The sequence below is a fragment of the Danio rerio genome, chromosome 8, assembly GCF_052040795.2.
Source record: "Danio rerio strain M-AB ecotype USA chromosome 8, GRCz13ab, whole genome shotgun sequence".
NCBI lineage: Eukaryota > Metazoa > Chordata > Actinopteri > Cypriniformes > Danionidae > Danio > Danio rerio.
The window spans coordinates 45,202,537-45,218,125 of NC_141028.1; the positions used below are offsets into that span (position 1 = coordinate 45,202,537).

At 30.3% G+C, this 15,589-nt stretch overlaps 1 protein-coding gene across 1 annotated transcript in view; it reads left to right on the plus strand.

Moving 5' to 3' along the window:
* Positions 1 to 10,765: 10,765 nt before the first annotated feature.
* lzts1 (leucine zipper, putative tumor suppressor 1) overlaps positions 10,766 to 15,589 on the plus strand; it is a 57,733-nt gene continuing 52,909 nt past the window's right edge. The window contains exon 1 of the mRNA XM_087265249.1: positions 10,766 to 10,914. The gene's annotated coding sequence lies outside the window, so the exon portion shown is untranslated. The remainder of the gene's footprint in view (positions 10,915 to 15,589) is intronic.

The window sequence follows — 15,589 nt, forward strand, 5'->3', positions numbered from 1 at the left end:
TCACTAAGAACAATTTAGCTTACCCAATTCACTTTTACCACGTGTCTTTGGAACATGGAAGAATCCGGAGCAACCGAACGAAACCCACGCACACACCGGGAGAACATGCAATCTCCACACAGAAATACTAACTGGTCCAGCTGAGGCTCGAACCAGCGACCATCTTGCTGTGATGCAATCTTTTAACCCACTGCGCTATATTATATTATATTATATTATATTATATTATATTATATTATATTATATTATATTATTAATTAATTTTCCAACTGACCCAGCCGAGGATCGAACCAGTGACCTTCTTGCTGTAAGGCGAACGTGCTACCCTTTGCACTACTGCGTCGACTATTGTATTATATTATATTATATTATATTATATCATATTATATTATATATTATATTATATTATATTATTATCACTGTTAGACATTTATTTGCACTTTTGCTGTAACTTACTGGCAGCACTGTTGTAAAATTGGTAAATGTATTTTACAGTAGCAGGGCTCTACTGCACTTTCATTTTAAAGTAAAATAGCCTTACCGCAAATTTTTTTATGCTAAAATTCCCTTTACCACATTTAAATTTTACAGTATGACAACTAACAGTAACATAATATATTTACATTTTTAACAAATGTAATTTATTTACATTTTACACTAGCAGTACAAAACGTTTAAGGCTTAAGGTCTTTATAATTGAGTTTAATATTTTTTTAATAATTGACGAGATCATGTACAACAGCATTTTATAATGCATTGTTATTATATCTATTTTAAATGGTTTGCAAAATTTTTCATTCATCAATGTATTTGTGATACAAGATGTAATTAATACTACTTTATTTGTATTTTTTTGTCTTCAGCTACAGTAGCATTACTTGATTACTTTGATTACAATAGAATACCACAAACTCCTAATATGCAGTAAGTTTCTGTAAAAGTTTTAAAATTACTCATATAGTAGTGCATATTACAGTAGTCTTAAAGCAATTTTATTGTAATATTTTTAGTTTATGTTAATTTTATTTTACAGAGCATTATTGCAGTAAATAACTGTAAAATTGCAGCAAAGTCTAACAAAGAAATATTATATTATATTATATTATATTATATTATATTATATTATATTATATTATATTATATTATATTATATTATATTATATTAGTGGGACTGGTAAAATGCATATCAAAGCCACATTTCAATATAATAAAAACAGCAATATTATGAACATTTAACAGATTTTCTTGAATTGAATATTGTTTCAAATGTAATTTATTCCTATGATCAAATCTGAATTTTCAGCATCATTGCTTCAATTGTTTTTGGTGTCCGTAATAATATACTGATTTGATGGAACATTTGTTTTATTATCCTGAATGATATTCATAGTTGAAATGCTTAAAGTGCACATAGTTTACCCCTTTTCTCAGATTTAAGATAAGTCTATTGTGTCCCCAGAGTGTGTCTTTAAAGTTTCAGCTCAAAACACTCATGAGATTATGCATTACAGCTTTCATTAGTTTGTATTTGTTAGCTCTAAACAGCTTGTTGCTGCTTTTGTGTACTGGGTCTGTAATGGTAGTCCACCCCACTCAAAGTTCCCAAACGTGCCTCAGTCTCCGCCCTTGGCTGCCTCAGACAACAGACAGACATGAAGGAAGCAGATCTCATGTAACATTTGTGAGAAATACTACAGTAAAATCTTTACCAATGAGTATTTGATGCATTTGTTGTGGAGTTGCAACGATGAGTCACACACAATGTCGTTATAAAGTTCACGCACACACAGATACACACACATACACACACACACACACACAGAGAGAGAGACAGCGCACACGTTTAGCTTTGCACTGTTTTTGCACGCAAATGTGACAGGATACATGTTAATATTCACTGCTGTATGGATATCTGTTATGTTAGTGTACAAAATAAACCTGATTTAATGTCCACAAACTGGGATTGAAGGGTCTTCTTTTATAGTGACACGCAGCTATGCTGATGAAGTAAAGACGGTAAAATTGCTGTAATTCATTACAAACATGCACTCTTTTAAACCATTTTAAACCTGTAAAACTCACTCTTGATCACGTTTGATGATGATTGATGATTCTAGCAAACTGAACAGGGGTCCAATCTTCGTACGTGGATTACTCAGTTAGCTGGATTTGGATATTGACGATTTGACACGATCCAGGATCGTTTCGTTCTTCAAACCTGATCCGAGAGTTGTGGTCATAGCAACAGTTCTGCTAGCTCAAACCTGATCGGAAGCAGGTTCAAATCATATAAACAGGATTAGATCGGCTCATTTCACGCAAAGATAATAGAGAAAGTATGAACCGAATTCTGATATTTTCTTACAGTAGTAGTTATACACTTGGGAAAATAGTAAATATTTTTAATATATATATATATATATATATATATATATATATTTATATATATATATATATATATATATATATATATATATTTATATATATATATATACATATACATATATATATATATATATATATATATATATATATATATATATATATATATATATATATATAAATATATATATATATATATATATATATATATATATATATATATATATATATATATATATATAAAGTTATAGCTATTAATAAAATAAATAAAGTTATATATATATATTAATAAAACTCATGCAATCTGCACCCCCGAAATAAAAGTACAAAGACTGGTGGTGCATAGAGAAAATTTATTGGTATGAACTTTTTAGATCGCTTTAGTACAATTTTTGTATGATAATAGAAATGCAGAATATGTGACTTTTAAAAAAAGAAATAATACATTAATGCAGTCATAAACATGTTTTGGCAGTTAATATGCCAGTGATTATGCTTCACAAAAGTTGCAGACACCTTTAACAAAATCAAAATGCTTTTGTAAACATCCAGTTATTCCATACATTGATTATTAAACCGGCTACAATAATAAAGAAAATCTTTTTTTAAATGGAGAACTAAGTACATTGATATGCATTGAAATACATGATGAATACTCTTGACACAAGTGTAAAGCCTGCAGCTCACAACAAATGTGGAAAGTTATTGCGTGTCATATTTAACAAATCGTTTACTGCTAATTTGATGTAATTTTGCTCACATGGATAATTGAATATTAATCAGATGATGTCATTACGCTGCTGTGCCGTCAGCCAATCATGGCTTTGCTGATCATGATTTCGAGGATCGATAGATCTGTCCTTCACAACACACGCAGCACTCTCAGATCTGTTCATCCAGACATTTTAATCTGATTCGCGAACTTGTTTGAAGAACCAAATTAGCGAGAGATCAGTTATCAAGATTAAAAGATCCCGGATCTGCCAAATCATCTTAGATCTTTTAAGCGAGGTACGAAGAACGGACCCCAGATCTTTTATTCCCGGTTGCGCACGTCCTGTCTTGTTGATATAATTATACACGTTACTATGGAGACATGTTAATATGCAGCTGTCAATGAATTTGGTGGGCAGGGAAACCGCATTCCTACGTCAAACTACGGTCGGTCAATAGACGAATTACAATGTTTGTAAACATTCAGGATGTGCACGCAGGGAGGTGGCAGAAAAAAGCCGGGAGCACTAGCATTTACAGTGAGGGAATGACATCCAATGCGGTACAGAGTTTGTTGTTGTCTTAGAAATAAGATGTATTGATTACATATTATATATATTATTTACATAATGCTTTCAGCATATTATAATAGCTTGTCACCCAGTGACAAGCACATTGAATCAGCAAAACTAATGTTAAAAAGTTAGCAGCGTTCACCTGACAGGTCCATTTGCGATAGCACCCTCCCAATGAATATTGGATAAGACGAAATGACCAAGCATCCAGCCCCACATATACAGTCTCATTGAAGCTCCAAGTGATTCACAAGAGAGAAGTTAAAGGCCTACAAGTCTTTGGATGCCAACAATAATGTTCTTTGTGGTCATGTGCAAGAAATAATGTTCCATAATTACCAGATTCAATTTAGTGCTAAAAACCGAGGTTCTGAAAAGCCGAAGACAAGGAAAGAAGACAGAACTGTACAAGACCTTGCAAAACAACTGCATTCTAACAGCGAACTATATGGCAGGGTATGTGAACTTTCACATAAAGGTAAAGTCGGTTTTATATTCACACATTAGGACTTTCTACTTAATATAATTTCACAAAAGTATTATTTGCAAATTCTAAATAGCGAAATCATATTAGCAGCCAATGACTATCAAAGTACAACATTGTTCACTATCAAATAAACAGTGTTAATGTTGTTTCTGAAATGAAATAACACTTGCAGGTTATTTCAGACCGAACAATATTAAGTGCCGTGGTAAACAATATAGGGATTGTGTTTGTGATTGTGAAGTTGTCACTGAATGAATGTGTGAAAATAAAACCTACTTTACCTTAACTTACACTTACATAGTTTAATTAACCATATGTAACAGTTTTTGCTGTAATCATTGCTGCAATCAAAAACGAGTAATGTGTATGATTCAGCATAGCATGAACTTACCTGATATAACATGAAAACTGCAGAGTCCAGCATTTCTAGTTAGGTTGTCACTACATTCAGCTCCCTTTTAGCCAAATATGTCTGCAGTTAGCATTAAAGCAGTGTGGCGTACAGTAAAAGTTATGTTTTCTATTTTTGGACTTTCAAGTTTGGCATCCTACAGCACAACATGACATGTTTGCTATTGCAGCCGGTCTTTTTTTTTGCAACCGGGGACCCATGTGATGTCATGTATGATGTAGGTTGGTAATTCGTCTATTGGTCGATGGTAATATTTCACTAGATAATTTTTAAGACACTTCTATACAGCTTAAAGTGACATTTAAAGGCTTAACTAGGTTAATTAGGTTAACTAGGCAGGTTAGAGTAATTAGGCAAGTTGTTGGATGATAATTGTTTGTTCTGTAAACAGTCAAACAAAAAAAAAATTATTAAAGGGGCTAATAATTTTGATCTTAAAATTGTTCATAAATTAAAAACTGCTTTTATTCTAGACATAATAAAATAAAGACTTTCTTCAGAAGAAAAAATATCAGACATACTGTGAAAATGTCCTTGCTCTGTCAAACATCATTTGGGAAATATTTAAAAAAGAAAAAAAAAATTCAAAGGGGGGTCAATAATTCTGACTTCAAGTATATGTCTGACTAAACAGCTTGATAAGTAGATTTTTCACCATAGGTGCCCTTTAAATTTCAGAAATTCTAATAGAAATGAGCAGATGTCAACCTAGCAATGAAAAAAAGTAAGTTGCCTATAAAATTTGGAAACCATTTCTGGGTTTTTTATGTAAGCAAATGTTTCACAGTACTTTAGAAATACGCAAAAATGCATCTGTCAATGTTTTCAATCTATTTTATTTAATTTACCAAAGTCACACAAGTGGCAATTTCACATCCGTCACATCCATAACTGAGAGATGTCACATCCATAACAACAGTTTTTTCCTCATAAATATGAAAATATTAAATTGAATAAAACCAATCATTTTTGTTTTATAGAGAGCCAACTTATATCCTTTTGATTATCATTATGTCTTTTGGGTTGTGCAGTTTAATTCACAGAATTTCTACAGAGTATGTTGTATACTGTAAACCCGCAGACTTTTTTTGTCACATCCATATGTTTATTTTCCACATTTAAAGTACAAAACATGTTTACAGATTGATGTTTTTCTGGTCCCATAACTCTGTAATTAGTTGTTCTGGAAAATATAAACAGATGGTTCAATTTCATGTTAACATACTTTCTATACGGATTTATGTGTTGAGTTTTTACTGCAAATGTCACATCCATAATGCTGGAATTGGTCAAATACATTTATAATCATTTATGTATAAAATCAAACAAAATAGGTCACAGAATGCATTAAAATGACAACCCTGGACAATATTACGTCTTATGTATCAAGTCAGCATATGACAACATACAGTATGTTGGGTATGAAACTTTTTAAAATATGTGAAATATTACATAACGTAAATGTTATTAATTACCAAATAATTTAAATAAAGTGAGTGTCAGATGACAGCATACTCTCTAAAAATGCTTGTCTGATTCAAGACAGATGTGGATAAAATATGGACAAACCCAAATACTCACTTAAAAAACAATATTAAAAAAATTAACCCCCAGGTTTAATTTGACTAGAAACAAACCAGCATTTTATAAGTATTCAAACAGGTTAAAATGAGAAATTAATATGAACAGCATAGGGAATAACTGTTTTAAATCCATTTGAGTTTCTTTATTCTTTTAAACAAAAAAAGGAGATGTTTTGAAAAACGTTGGGATTCTGAAACTATTGACTTCCATAGAATTAGTTTTTCCTAGAATGGAAGTTAATGTTTATAGGTTTTCATCTTTCTTCCGAATATTGTCTTTTGTGATTAACAGAAAAAAAAACTTTGGAATAATAATAATAATAATAATAATAATAAAAAAGGTTTGGAAGTACTTTAATAGTAAATAGTTAGTAAATACCTGAACTATCCCTTTAAATATATATTATTGACTAATACAGCATGATATTAAAAAAAAACTCATTTCAAAACTTATTTGACTTTCTTTCTTTGGTTAAACACAAAATACGTTATTCTGAAGAAAATTGTAACCTGCAACCTTTGACTTCCATAGTAGAAAAAAATAATTCTATAGAAGTCAATGGTTACAGGTTTTTGGCTTTCTTCAAAATATTTCATTTCTATATTCAACAGAATAAAGAAACTCAAAAGTTTGTAAGCACTGACGGGTGAATAAATACAAAATAAATGTTCAGTTCTTTTAACCATTATACATTTTTCTGCAAAAAAATGTGTTTAAGAAAGATGTTTTTTTAACAAACCTTTAACACAATATATCTGGGGCTTCTGAAAAAAAGCATTAAGGGCCAGAGCCCCAGAAGCAACTTCCCCTGTTAAGCCCCTGAATGAGTAAACAATGACAGCATTTTTCATTTTTTGGTGTTCCATACCAGCTGATTATCCTTTTTGGTTAAACCAGTGGGTCTCAAACTTTTTTCATCAAGTACCACCTCAGAAAAAAATAGTCTCTCCAAGTACCACCAAAATGAACAATATTGAAATACAGTAGCGTAGTAGGCCCAGTAAAGCAGCTACAACCCTGCACAGTTAAAAAAACGTGGCAGATTACCTCAAAAATATAGGCTATATGCCATATGGCATATTATATACATCATTTTTAATAAATTTTGAAATATGTGTAGCATGTACATGACATATTTCATTCCTTCACGTACCACTAGAAGGAAGCCTGCGTACCACTAGTGGTACACGTACCACAGTTTGAGAACCACTGGGTTAAACTATCTCTTTAAAGAAGCAAACCTCCTTGAAGGACACAGATGTTTTGGAAAGAGTCTCCTCTCAAGCACTCGCATCCTTCAGAGGTCACAGCTGTAATAGATGGCGCTGGACTCAAGAGCCGGAACAGCTCCATCAAACGGCCCTCGGGACGCCTAGAGGATCATTTCCCTCTTAACTGTCACTGCATTTATACAGAGCGGATGTGATCCCAAATAACCTGAGTCATGCTGGCAGTCCTGAGCTTCACGATAACATGCTTTATTGTTTTAAATATAATCACCATATACAGTAGCAGAGCCATAAACATTGCATGCCGTAAAATATTATTAATCGCAGATGAGTACACTTCTAGTAAAAATTGGGATTACTAAGACTTTGTTCTCAAAAAGCCTATTTTTTATTTTTTAATAATAATAATAACAATAATAATAATAATAATAATAATAATAATAATAATAATAATAATAATAATAATAATAATAATAATAAATATTGATATTATTATTATTATTATTCATATTTTCATTTTTGTTTTATTATTATTAATATTGCTGTTCTTATAATTACTATTATTATTATTATTATTATTATTATTATTATTATTATTATTATTATTATTATTATTATTAATATTAATATTATTATTATTATTATTATAACAACATTTTTATTATTATTACATAATATTAATATTATTTTTAGTATTATATTCTAATATTATTATTATTATAGTCCTCCTTTAGATATTTTTCACTTAAATGACAAATTTAGATTACAAAATGAAAACAGACTGAATTCTTTAATAACAGGAATAGGCTGTTTTTTCCAATCATGTTTTTTTTTTTTTTGTCAAAACAATAAATATATGATGCTACCTCAAATGTATTATTATTATTATTATTATTATTATTATTATTGTTGTTATTATTATTATTTATTTATTATTATTAATAATATTATTATTACTACTACTATTATTATTATTCTTAGTAGTAGTAGTAGTAGTATTTAATTATTCTTTATTATTATTAATATTATTATTTTTACTATTATTATTATTATTATTGTTGTTGTATTATTATTTTATTATATAGTATATTTATTATTATTATTATTATTATTATTATTAATAATAATAATATTTTATTATTATTAATCTTATGGCGACATTATTGTTTTTATTATTATTATTATTATTATTATTATTATTGTTATTGTTGTTATTATCAATAATAATGTATTAATGTATAAATGTATGATCAATAATAATGTCAAATGTATAAATAAATAAATAAATAAATAAATAAATAAATAAATAAATAAATAAATAAATAAATAAATAAATCGGCCCTGGCATTTTGGGACAGAGCGGCCCACTACATTCAATCAAATTGCTCCTCATCTGTGCACGACCTTAAATAGGTTTACCAACTCCTATTCTATAAAAGCACAAAACCCATAAATAGGAAATTATGAGAATTGACTAATTAAAAACTTTTAAAATATAACTTATTATTATTATATAATAATATTATTATTATTATACAATTATAAACCACACTTGAACTCCATCTTATGTGTGCCTGTGTGTTTTGAGGAAGCCTATATTAAATAATGAACATAACAAAAACGGCTTGCAGATGCGCACAAATAATGTTAATTAACAAAATAAAATTAAAGTTGTATCACAGAACCTTAAAAAATGTTTGACTCAACAATGAAACATAAAACATAGCTTAAAGATTGTAAATAGTCAATTAAATGAACTTAAACAATTATTTGCAAAAAATGCAACAAATATTTGTTTGGGCCCGAACTACAAAACTATATGTTAAAAAAGTATTAGTTTTGCATAAGTTGCACACTAGTTTGGTCATGTATAAATATCATTATAACCATATTGTATAAATATTATTGTAACTTTATAGGCCTACATCATGCTGACAAACAAAAACAAAATGTCATGATATTTCATGCAATTGTCTTCTGACCGAATGCATCTTAAAATATATGAATGACACTCCTCAGCTTGAGAAGCATACATTCTTTATGATATATATATATATAATTTGTAAAATAGAGACTGGCAGGTTATAGAAACAGCATAGGAGGAAGTTGCCGCGGGCCTTGGTGCAGATAAAAAGTTAAAAAAAATAGTAAATTTTCATTGACGGATAGGTAACTATATAGAATAGACAGGAATATATAATGTTCTGTGGAATAGTTGTCGATCCACTGCGCACTACAGACGCAATTGCCTATTTGCCGCTTCTGCTCTCCTTATGCGTGTGTGGGGTGAGAAGCAGGGGTAACTCTCGACTATTTTGACAAATACACAGACGTTGCATGCTTACACAGAGCCCAAAATGGAAGTTTGGGATTGGGTCAGCCCAATGTCAATAAAGAAAAGAACCAAATTATGTCACATGGGCCTGTCTGTTCGAAAATGAATCACCTTCAGAGCATCAAAGATCACAGCTTTCGTCAATTAATTAGGCAAAATAACACGACAGTCTGCTAAGTGTTTTAATGGGTCGATCAGATCAGATCAGAAGAAGATGATCAGCTGGTCCAAAAAGTATGTAAATTATAATTTTATGTGAGAAGCTATACATGCCATACAGATTATTGAAAGTTTAAAGCAATGCGCTTGCTGCTTTTGTACAGTTTGTCTTAAGTAAAACCACTGTCCATTGAGACAATCCCTTTTTCCTTTTCTTTGATGCGTTCAGATTAATAAATATCTACTCTCATTGACTGCATGACTTATTGTGACTACTTAAATTTTAATTCAGCAATTTATTTTTTTTAAAGCTAATTGATTAAACTAAACAGTAACTCATGATATTTCAAAAAAAGCAATTCAAATATTAATATTTATTTCTTAAAAGTAATGCGTTACTTTACTTGTTACTTAAAAAAGTGATATTATTATGTAACTTGCTTTGCTTCAATGTGTTACCCCAACACTGATAATAATTGATCATAACAGAACAGCAAATCAGCATAACCATTGCTGAAGGATCACATGAAAATGAAGTCTGGGGTAAATTCAACTTTTATTTTTTTTTCTATTGTATTTCTAATCAAATAAATGCATGTGTGGTGAGAAAAAAAACGTAATAAACTTGACTTACAAAAAAAAAAAAAAGAAAAGAAAAGAAAAAAATAAATAAATACCAATTCCAAACTTTTTGACCAGTTGTGACCAGTTTGAATTCATGAATAAAGCATTTCAACAAATGTATAAAAGATTCATTGCAGATATCAAAGGAACTCTTGCACACAGGAACTTGAGGAACTTAAAGAGATAAGCCGAAGAGGGAGGGAAAAACCAAAATAGAGGAAGCAGGGAGGGGGAGGGTTTGTGCAGGTTGGAGACTCAACCCACAGTGTAGAATAAGAGGAGATCGAGAGAGGAGAGACCGACCAGAGAGACAGAGCGTTTATATTCTCCCACTCTCAACACAAGAAGACAGCATTTAGACTATACTATACTTATCCAGAGATAAACACAGACTTCAAAGAACATGAAACCTGGTGAGTCACTGTTCATTTTACAGTTTGGGTATGATTTGTTTGCGATTGAAATTATGCCGTTTTCATAGTTTTTTCTGTAGTAGGAGCAATAACAACAAAATAATAATAATACTAATTAAAAAATATTATTATTATTATTAATATTATTATAATTATTATGTTTTTTATAATTATTTAAAAATAATTTGATGTTTTGTCAGGATTTATTATTCAATAAGTGGTATTAATAATATTTCTCCAGATTTTTCCTAATTTTACAGTAGTCATTACAATGTCCTTCATAAGAGAGATACCTGAAATAAAACTATAAACACAAACACACACACACAAAAGTTAAGTGTTGTCAAGGAAAAAATGAGCTTATTTAAAAAAAAAAAAAAAAAATATATATATATATATATATATATATATATATATATATATATATATATATATATATATATATATATATATATATATATATATATATATATATATATATATATATATATATATATATAACAATCCTAATACGTTCAATTATCAAATATCAAATGTTCTTTGCTATAAACAAAACTTGAATCTAACTAGCAAAACCCTAGAAGACAAAACAATGATAACCACTGCTGGAAATGAATATAATCACAGACCACAGAGACTGCAATGAATTATTCTAGAAACGTATACTTGCATAACATACTTAGTTTTGTCCCAGTTAACCATATTATGTCTGCCATTGTTATCTCTTTATACTGCATACTGTTCTTCTGTAAAATAATAATAATATCACAATACAAACTTGCATAATAAAACATGGGTAAGGACACCCTAAACTAAACGTCAAGATCATTTAACTTCGGTAAATATTAATTAGAAGGTTACATCTCAGCGATGATGCTGATAGCATGACATAAAAGAACCAAATGAGCAGGTCTCATCATGCCCCTGGTGTTTCAGAGAAACTGCAGAGAAAAAACGATTTGAACACAACAGCCTCTTGCATGCTAAGACAAGTTCAGATAATGCAGAAGTATACTGAAGATATGTGGGAACACAGGAACTAATACTTCAGGAACTTATTTTCACTTTGACAATGGCTTTGAGCTCTGGAAAGGCAGGAAAACAGACACACAGATTTGGTGTCATTTAATAGGATTTCTGCAAAAACAATTTTTCAGACATTGCAAAGATATGGTGTAACTGTAAAACTGTTCACTGTACTTAACAGAAAAAAAGTTATGTAAACTCAAAATTTGATTACTGTATATTAAACTGAAATATGGATATCCGCAGCGCTTCGGTTCTCAGAATCAAACACAGAATGAATAAATCATTAACTACAGCTTTTCCAAGCACAGTTTATTCAGTTATTTAGGTCAGTGAAATGACTGTTCAGATATATAAATGTATGTAAGTGTAAGCTTCAATTGTAAATAAAGGGGACCTGCTGTACAAGATGCTCCTTTTTACAAGATGTAAAATAAGTCTCCTATGTTCCTAGAGTGTGTACTTGAAGTTTCAGCTCAAAATATCCTACAAACTATATTTTATAACTCTTGAAATCTACCCCTTTTAGACTTTGATCCTAATGTGCAGTTTTGGTGACTGTCACTTTAATTTAAAAATAGCTTGAAAAGTTCCCATGGTGACCTGTCAAGTTTATCACGTGACCCACCAGCCCCGATGATCTATGTATATATTGTATTTTGTTTCTTCATGAGGAATGTATATTTTGTCTTTTTAACAGCTTAATAATGAGAGTATTATTTGTTATATGATGGATAACCGTCACCACTGCTGTAGCTAAAGGGCATATAGCTGCGATCTGATGTTAACAAGTGGCATTTTTATTATGCGATTATTAGATATAGCTGAGAATACACTAATTAATATTGCATAATCTGATCAAATTTTATTTTATTAGATTATGCTTTAGTTACGCGAGTATCCATAGCTGTATTCCATCTAGACCTCACCCTCTTCTGCAGCGCGATGAAGTCTAGATGGGCTACAGCTAAGGATACTCACATCAATGTAGCATTCCTTTTTTGTGACACAGCACAACAAATAACATTTTAACCGTGAGGTCGGGTTTAGGGTTGAGGTAGGGGTAGACGCTAATAAAATATAATAATGCGTAATTTAATAAATAATATCAATACTTCACGGTAACTTCTAATTGCAGCTGTATCCCTATCAAAGCTGTTGGATTGATATCATGCTTATTCATAATTTTACAAACCTTAAATGTGTTGCAAAAACACATTGATCTGCTTCATAAGACACACATTAACACCCTGGCAGCAAATGGGTTGGTTATACAACCCATTTATGCGCTTTTGGAAGCTTCAAAATAAAAGCCACTATCCAACACATCATAAAAAAGCTAGGTTAAATGTTTTAAGTTGTAGTTTTCAAGCATGTTCTTGTAGTATCAAAATGTAAAAATTGTAAAAGTTCTGTAAAAATATGCATTATACAAAAATTTGTAAACTATTAGGTTTTACAGTGTAAAAAAAGAGTGGTCAGAATCCAGAAATATTGATGGCCCTCCATGCCTTATGACTACAGTATGTGTGACATTTTATGACAATATTTGCTTGTTTCACTTAGGCTAATGTAGCTACAACAAGACACTGTACAGTTAAGTTGTAAATTTCGCATAGCAGATGCAGTAATATGTATCTCCAGCACTTTAGTTCTCAGCATTAAGCATGCAGAATGAATAAATCATACTCTACTGCTTTAGTGATCACAATTTATACTTTTATTTTGGTCAGTGATATGACAGTTCATATATTATTTTGTTATTATACAAAAAAATGAACACAACGTTTTAAAATAAATGCATTATTATTTAAAAAAAGAAAAGAAAAAATATATATATATATATATGAAATGATCTATACATTTCTTGCAATTTTTTGTGAGATTCAGCATAAGTTGAAAACTGTTCTTAAACGTTGTTCTCACTGTAAAAATATTTAGTTTCCAAATAAACATTAAATAAAACCAATCATTAATTAAACATTAAATTGAAAAAAAATAATTAAATGTAACTCAAAAAACAACCTAATTAAGTGTTATACTGTCGATTAACAGAGGTTGAAAAACTACTATGAAAAAGTTAAAAATTTATTAAATAATACATGAATTCACTTAAAACTAAATTAAATATATAGATTTTAATAAGCTAATTTAAAACCATTATAGTAAAATGTAAGTATTAAATTGTATTTTACAGTAACTGTAAGCAAATGGCAATGTAATTATCTTGATATTAATAAAAAGCAAATAAATACTACAGAAGAAAGTTCATTCTTGAAAAGAAAATCTTAAATAGTTCAACTGGATCCTGTTTTCTAAATAAAAAAAATACTTTATTATACTTAAATAATAAATGTCAGATAAAATCTTATTAGGGATGCTCATTTCGGTAAAATTTTGCCAACCAACAACCGCCACTTGTAAATCGAATATTAACTGTTAACTAGTCAGATTGTAACAACTACTTTTTTTTTAAGCTAAATTAAAGAAATTGAGAGACCACAAAAACAACTTTCAGAGATTCATGTGTATTTAGAATAAATGTATATGACAACAGGTATGAATAATTATTGTTACACACTGGGGATATGCAATGATCAGCAGTCAACTCATTAATGATCACTTTTCGACAGAAATAAGCATTTGATAAGTGTCTTTCTCATTGAATCCAGTATTTATAGCAAGCAAAAAAGATACCATCAGTCCTTAAGTGAATCACATGAAAGATCAATTTCAGCAAACAGTTCATCAATGGTTGGCCACGGAATCAGTAGGAAAGTGGATGGGAAAAGTCTGCGGATATGAGGATGGATTGTCCAGGTCCTGTTTTGATGACTTAAAGTGTATACCAAAAACCCTATCTGAGGTATGAGAACAAAAATGTTCCTCAAATAAGGGCATCAACAAACAACAGCGCAGTGAAGAAGCCTTTCCATGTGCTAGGCACCATACTTCCTCCCTACTGCTTCTACTCTACCTCCTTTTAAGCAGATTGGAGACTTACTACCTAGATCCCCCCCTAATGGGAGAGATAGCTACTACAGGTAGAATTTTCAAATAGTAACAGGAAAACTGTTACAAGATTAATATTAAAATATTATTTAATTCTATAAATGTTAGACTAGAGCTCATACAATTTAAAGTGATGCATAGATTACACTATACTAAAGCTAAACTTAACAAGCTGTATCCTTCTATCTCTCCTCTGTGTGATAAATGCAATGGCGCAGTCGGGACTTATGGTCATATATTCTGGTGCTGTCCAGAAGTATCTGAGTTTTGGAAAAGTATCTTCAGACTTTATTCCCAGGCTGTTGAAATGGACATTAAAACTGATGCGGAATTAGCACTATTTGGATATTCAGACCAGGCTCTAATTTCGCCTAAGCATAAACAACTCTCCCTTATGTTTGGTATGATATGGTGATGACCAATAGAGTGATTCTGATGGAGTGAAATCAACGACACCTCCAAAATGTTTTAAATGGTTAGTTTAAATGGTTTCTGTCCTCAAGCTGGAAAGGTTTTGTTTCTCTAGATTTGGCAAACAGAAGTTGTATGACAAAATATGGGGCCCCTTCCTTAGATGTATAGGTTAATAATGCTTCTGTAATTATTTTTTGTTGGTAACCTTTTTCGGTAACACTTT